The 6,199-nt window shown below is 44.2% G+C and overlaps 1 non-coding gene across 1 annotated transcript; it reads right to left on the reverse strand.

Annotated features, from left to right (window-relative positions):
- Positions 1 to 1,130: 1,130 nt before the first annotated feature.
- On the reverse strand, positions 1,131 to 1,294 carry LOC112584164. Its single transcript, XR_003108506.1, has one exon. It is a non-coding gene; the product is annotated as a U1 spliceosomal RNA (small nuclear RNA).
- Between the last annotated feature and the right edge of the window lie 4,905 nt (positions 1,295 to 6,199).

Below are 6,199 nucleotides of genomic sequence, written 5' to 3' on the forward strand. Positions count from 1 at the left end.
GCAGGTTGTTGTTGGAAGACTAAACACATTGCCCTTCTCCCTTGCATGATCGGGCTTCCCTTGTGGCTCAGCTAGTAAAGAATCCGCCTGCAATGTAGGAGACCTGGGTTCCATTCCTGGGTTGGGAAGATCCCCTGGAGAAGAGAAAGTCTACCCTTAACTCTAGTATTATGGCCTGGAGAATTCCATGGACTGTATAGTCCATGGGGTTGCAAAGAGTTGGACACGACTGAGCCACTTTCACTTCACTTGCATGATCAGTGAGGGAAACACAGATCCACCCTCAACAGAAATTCACTTTAGTGTATGTTCTAACCTTTATATTCTTGGAAGAAATTTGAAGTGGCTTCTACAACACCAGCTAACACCAGAATTCCTGCATTCACATCCAGACCTATATGTGCAGTCCTAGAAGCTTACCTGAAGCTACAAGTGTCCAGGGGCATCCATGCAGTTTTGCTTGTAATCATGAAAAACTGCAAACACCTAAATGCCTATCAATTGGGAACAGGTTGTTTAAATTATAGGATTTTTTTTGACATTCTGTTATTTTGTTAAACAGCTTTTTGTGTGTGTGTGTGATGTAATTCACATACCATAAAATTTAAAGTTGTTCAGTGTTTTTTTTTTAATATAGTCACAAAGAGTTGCAAACATCACTACATTCTATTAGAACATTTTTATTTTAAAAAATTAATTAATTAATTTTAATTGGAGGCTAATTACTTTGCAATATTGTGGTGGTTTTTGCCATACATTGACATGACTCAGACATGAATGTGCATGTGTTCCCCATCCTGAACCTCCCTTTCACCTCCCTACCCATTACATCCCTCAGGGTCATCCCAGTGCACCAGCCCTGAGCACCCTGCCACATGCATTGAACCTGGACTGGCAATCTATTTCACACATGATAATATACATGTTTCAACACTATTTTCTCAAATCATCTCACCCTCACCTTCTCCCACAGAGTCCAACAGATTGTTCTTTACATCTGTGTCTCTTTTGCTGTCTCACATATAGGGTTATCGTTACCATCTTTCTAAATTCCATATATATGCATTAATATATATATACCTATATATATATGTGTTGGTGTTTTTTTTTTTGTTTTTTTTTTTTTTAACCAGGGGAAAGCGCGAACGCAGTCCCCCACTACCACAAATTATGCAGTCGAGTTTCCCACATTTGGGGAAATCGCAGGGGTCAGCACATCCGGAGTGCAATGGATAAGCCTCGCCCTGGGAAAACCACCTTCGTGATCATGGTATCTCCCCTGCCAGGTAAGTATGTGTTGGTGTTTTTCTTTCTGACTTACTTTGCTCTGTATAATAGGCTCAGTTTCATCCACCTCATTAGAACTGATACAAATGCATTCTTTTTAATAGTTGAGTAATATTCCATTGTGTTTGTGTACCACAGCTTTCTTATCCATTTGTCTGCCGATGGGCATCTAGTTTGCTTCCATGTCCTGGCTATTGTAAACAGTGCTGCGATGAACATTGGGGTACACGTGTCTCTTTCAATTCTGGCTTCCTTGGTGTGTATGCCCAGCGGTGGGATTGCTGGGTTATATGGCAGTTCTATTTCCAGTTTTTTAAGGAATCTCCACACTGTTCTCCATAGTGGCTGTACTAGTTTGCATTCCCACCAACAGTGTAAGAGTGTTCCTTTTTCTCCATACCCTCTCCAGCATTTATCATTTATAGACTTTTTGATAGCAGCCATTCTGACCGGCGTGAGATGGTATCTCATTGTGGTTTTGATTTGCATTTCTATTAGAACATTTTTATTACCCTGAAAAGGAATCTCGTATAAGATATTTTGGAGCCATTAAAAAAAATCCAAGTTCTATGTATTTAAATGAAAATATATTTGTAATGGGCAAAAGGTTCAAAAAAGCACGTTGCAGAAAATAAGTGCTATTCCATCTATTTATAATATCTATATCTACACATGTTTATATGGTTTTTCACTCATTCATTTATTTATGTATGCACAGTCCTCTGGAGAAAGAAATGGGGAAGTTTTATTTTCAATCACTTTTACGTACCATTTTTATGCTATGTATTTTATATAATATTTTTATATCAATGCTCTGTTTCCACTGGAAATATTTTAATAACCAAAGGGCAAAATAAGCAATGGGGGTGTCCCAAGCTGATAAAGAAGTGGTTGGTACAAATGTAAAGGTAAAAAACATGATTTTTTGTGTGTCTAATTTGATATTCCATTGTGTGTTAGATGCTCAGTCATCTCTGACTCTTTGCGATCCCATGGACTGTAGCTCTCCAGGCTCCTCTGTCAATGGGATTCTCCAGGCAAGAATACTGGAGTGGGTTGCCATTCCCTTCTCCAGGGGATCTTCCCAACCCAGGATCAAACCCAGGTTTCCCGCATTGCAGGCAGAATCTTTACCATCTGAGCCCCGGGGAAGCCCCTTCCATTAGATGGCGCCATTGTAAAAGTTTTACATTAGATATTCCTTTAGATAAAATTTTACGTTAGATATTGTAAAAATTTTACATTGGATATTCCATTAGATGGCGCCATTGTAAAATTTTCTGTAGCTTCAAATCAGTCATGGAAGGAACAGACACACTCATTAACTATTTGTCTGTGAAGACTTATTATTATTTTTCCTTGCTTTTCTTTTGTCACTTGAAAAAGAAAAAGTTTAAAGCACTCTTCAGTAATACCCTATTATTTCAAGTCAATGGGAGTAAATGAAATGAGATACTTTTTAAAGAAATTTAGGTCATTAGATGAAAACTACTGCCAAATGCATTTAAAACGGGCACTTAGGGACAAGTTGCTTTCTCTCAGTCCTGAAAAAGTTCACCACTGATATCCTGATTACCAGAAATGCAAAATGCTATCTGTTACTTTGAAATTTCCAGACTTCTGAGCAGGTTGAGATTCCTACCTTTTCTCCACCACCAACTCCTCTATTATTTCTTAACTAAATCTCATTATTGGAAAGATTTTGCCCATACGGTAATAGCATTTACTAAGTAGCTAAAGGTTTTTCTATTTTCTGTTTCTGTATGTATGTATTTGATCAGTTGAAGTTCTTGATAGACAAAGGGACAAGCTTGCTGGGTTGATATAATTCCAGCCAGAAGCTGGAGGAACTCGAACTGGGCAGTAAGAGCAAGGACCCTGGCTGGGGCCGGCCCCGACCAGCCTGGCACTGCGGACAAGTTATGGTGGGACTGGGTCACACTCATGTAAATCACATGTTGCCCTGCAATAAACGCCAGTTACTATCATCAACATCTTATTCAGTGTGTGCGGCCGTATCTTCAGGCAGATACTGATCATGCCAGTTGAGCCCTGTTGGTCTGGGTTCACCTGTGGGCTGATGAATAGATTTGAGGAAGGCTGGGGTATGGCTGGGGAGTTGTTTTTGTGGTTTTGTTTTCCTCCAAAAAGGTTTATTGTTTCCATTTGGTCTAGGGATTGCTATAAAGTTCCAGGGCAATTAAAAAGCTGGCTGCAGAAAGGCTTCAGCTGTTATAAGATTTAGTTTAAACTCTTTAAGTATTTTGGAGAAGGAAATGGCAGCCCACTCCGGTATTCTTGCCTGGAAAATCCAATGGACAGAAGAGCCTGGCGGGCTACAGTCCACGGGGTTGCAAGGATTAGACACATCTTAGCGACTAAACCACTTAAGTATTTGCGTGAAGAGTTTGGTTTCATTTTTTCTGAATGTGAAACCACAGAGAGACCGGCCACCCCATATGCAGTTTGGATTGCATTGTCCCACCACACACCTCACAGTCACGGTGTGGTGAGTTCTGTGGACCCAGAAAGCAGGCCTCTGGGCTGCAGTTACGTGGATTATTTCAGTCTCTCTCAGTGTTTGCAGACTGCCGGGGCAGCCCGGCTTTGGTGAAGGTCGAGAGCCGCCTGGCCTGGCCCCGAGAGGGGAGCCTTTCCAGGCCCAACCAGGGCAGGCAGGCAAGGAGGATGGGAGGGGTTCTCAGGCGATCTGAGGGGCCGATCAAGGACCCCACACGCCTCACAGGGTGAATGCTGATGCCTGGCTTCCTGGGCCCAATCTTGGAGTGACTCCACTAAGTGAGATAGTGTGTGTCAAGCTCATACACTCGCACTGTGCCTGGTGTGGACGCGGCAGCTGAGAGCAGGCTTCTGTGAATTCAGAGTTCTTCTGACACATACTGCTGAACACCCCACTGAGGGCTACAGCCGCTCCATCTGAGGGTTTGCAACAGAGAAGGTCCCGCGTTAAGACAGCTGATCCTTCAGCAGCCTGTGTTTACTGAGCACGAAAACGCTGTATGCCAGCGTTTTCTAAGTGCTCTGTATGTGTTAACGTCTAATCCTCACCAGTGCTAGAAGGCGGTTACAGTGAGTCCCTGCCATACGGACCTTCAACTGGCGAACTTTCAAACACTCAAACGTGTGTTTGCATGTCCAATCACGTGACTTAGTTCGTGTGTCTGGCGTACACTGTCACGTGCGTGCATCCTCTACAAGTACTTGTGCTTTGGGGTACTTTATGGTTCCGTGTAGAGTACAGTAGTACAGTGTTTTTATTTTAAGCCCAGGATGTCCGGAAGCAAGCATAACAGCAGTGGTGATGTAGCTGGTACTACTGTATTTTTCAAGGTACTGTACTGTAAGATTAGAAACGTTTCCTTTATTTTTTGTGGGTTTTTTATATGTATTATTTGTGTGAAAAGCATGATACACCTATGACAGTACAGTATTATATAGCCAATTGTGCTATTTAGGTACCTAGGCTAACTTCATTGGATTTACGAACAATCGGACTAAAGGCATCCACTCTCAGAACAGAACTTGTTTGTACGCAGGGGACTTGCTGTGCTATCGTTCTCTCCATCCTGCCTGTGAGGAAGTGGAAGCTCAGAGAGATCAAGTCCCCTGAGATCGCACAGCTCGTCTGGCCCTAGAAGAGCATTTTCTTACTACTCCTCTGTGCTGACTCACATAGTGTTGGGGTAAATTCTGTGGGGGCCCAGAAAGTGAGGTGTCTGAACCATGGGGAAACCTTCCCAGACATCTTGCATGAGGGGTTAGCTGACCAGAGAGTAAGGGAACAGCATTCCAAGCAGAGGGAATGGCATATGCAAAGGTAAGAGGCAAGAGAATAAACAAGGCTCAAAGAAGAGTAACCAGCAAGGCTCGGGACAAACATTTCAGAGCGTTTCCAAAAAACTGGAATTTTCCTTGGGAAATATAGTCTAACTTAAGCAAGGGAAAGAGTCAGGTGAGAGCCCTGAAGACTTTCAGGAGCAACTTGCAGCAAGTGTCTTAACTTGGTGAGTTGTCTCTGGCCCATCTCCCTCCCTCACCAGGCCTGTTCTTCTGTTGCAAAAGGCCAGTACTACCCGTATGTGTGCGGCTCACATAATAGAACCCAGGATCACGCAGGGCTTAATGTGGGATAGGTGCTCATGATAAGTTGTGTCTGACTCTTTGTGACCCCATGGACTGTAGCCCACCAGGCTTCTCTGTCCATGGGATTTCCCAGGCAAGAATATGAGAGTGGGTTGCCATTTCCTTCTCCAGGGGATCTTCCCGACCCAGGGATCAAACCTGCATCTCCTGCTTTGGCAGGCAGATCCTTTACCACTCAAGCCACCTGGGAAGCCTGTGAACTGGAATAATGTGGGTGGCATACATGGGGGAGCTTAACAGTTGGCACGTGGCCACTCAGGTGTAACGTCCTGCTGGGCCAATGTTCACCTTTAAGAGGAGCCCAAGCCCCTTCCCTTCAGCTCTCAGCAGTGGAGGGTTTTCCAAGTCGATTTCCATCTAGCTGTGACCCCTCCCTCTTCCTCTGCCTGTGGTTCTGGAGTCTCAGCCTGGAGAGGCGCCAGGCTGCTACCAGACTCTGGAGCTGGGACAGTGTTTGCAGGGGAACCAGAGGAAAGGAAAAATCCTGTTGCCGACTCTCCCCCTCTGGCTTCCCAGTGATTTATCACTATGGACACTGAGCTCTTTTCCTCTTTGCTGCTGGCTGGCTGGAGGGGGGCACACATTGTTGGTGCCCTGGCTACGCAGATCAGCAGTTCCTTCCTCTTTCCTGTTGCAGAAACGCCACGGTCACCACCGTTGTCCAGGAACAGCAGCTCACACCTGAAGAGCTCGGTCTTGGGGAAAAACAATCCCATTTGATTCCCCAGGGGTTGTGGGGGGAAACAAT

Source organism: Bubalus bubalis, chromosome 3 (assembly GCF_019923935.1).
Source record: "Bubalus bubalis isolate 160015118507 breed Murrah chromosome 3, NDDB_SH_1, whole genome shotgun sequence".
Classification (NCBI taxonomy): domain Eukaryota; kingdom Metazoa; phylum Chordata; class Mammalia; order Artiodactyla; family Bovidae; genus Bubalus; species Bubalus bubalis.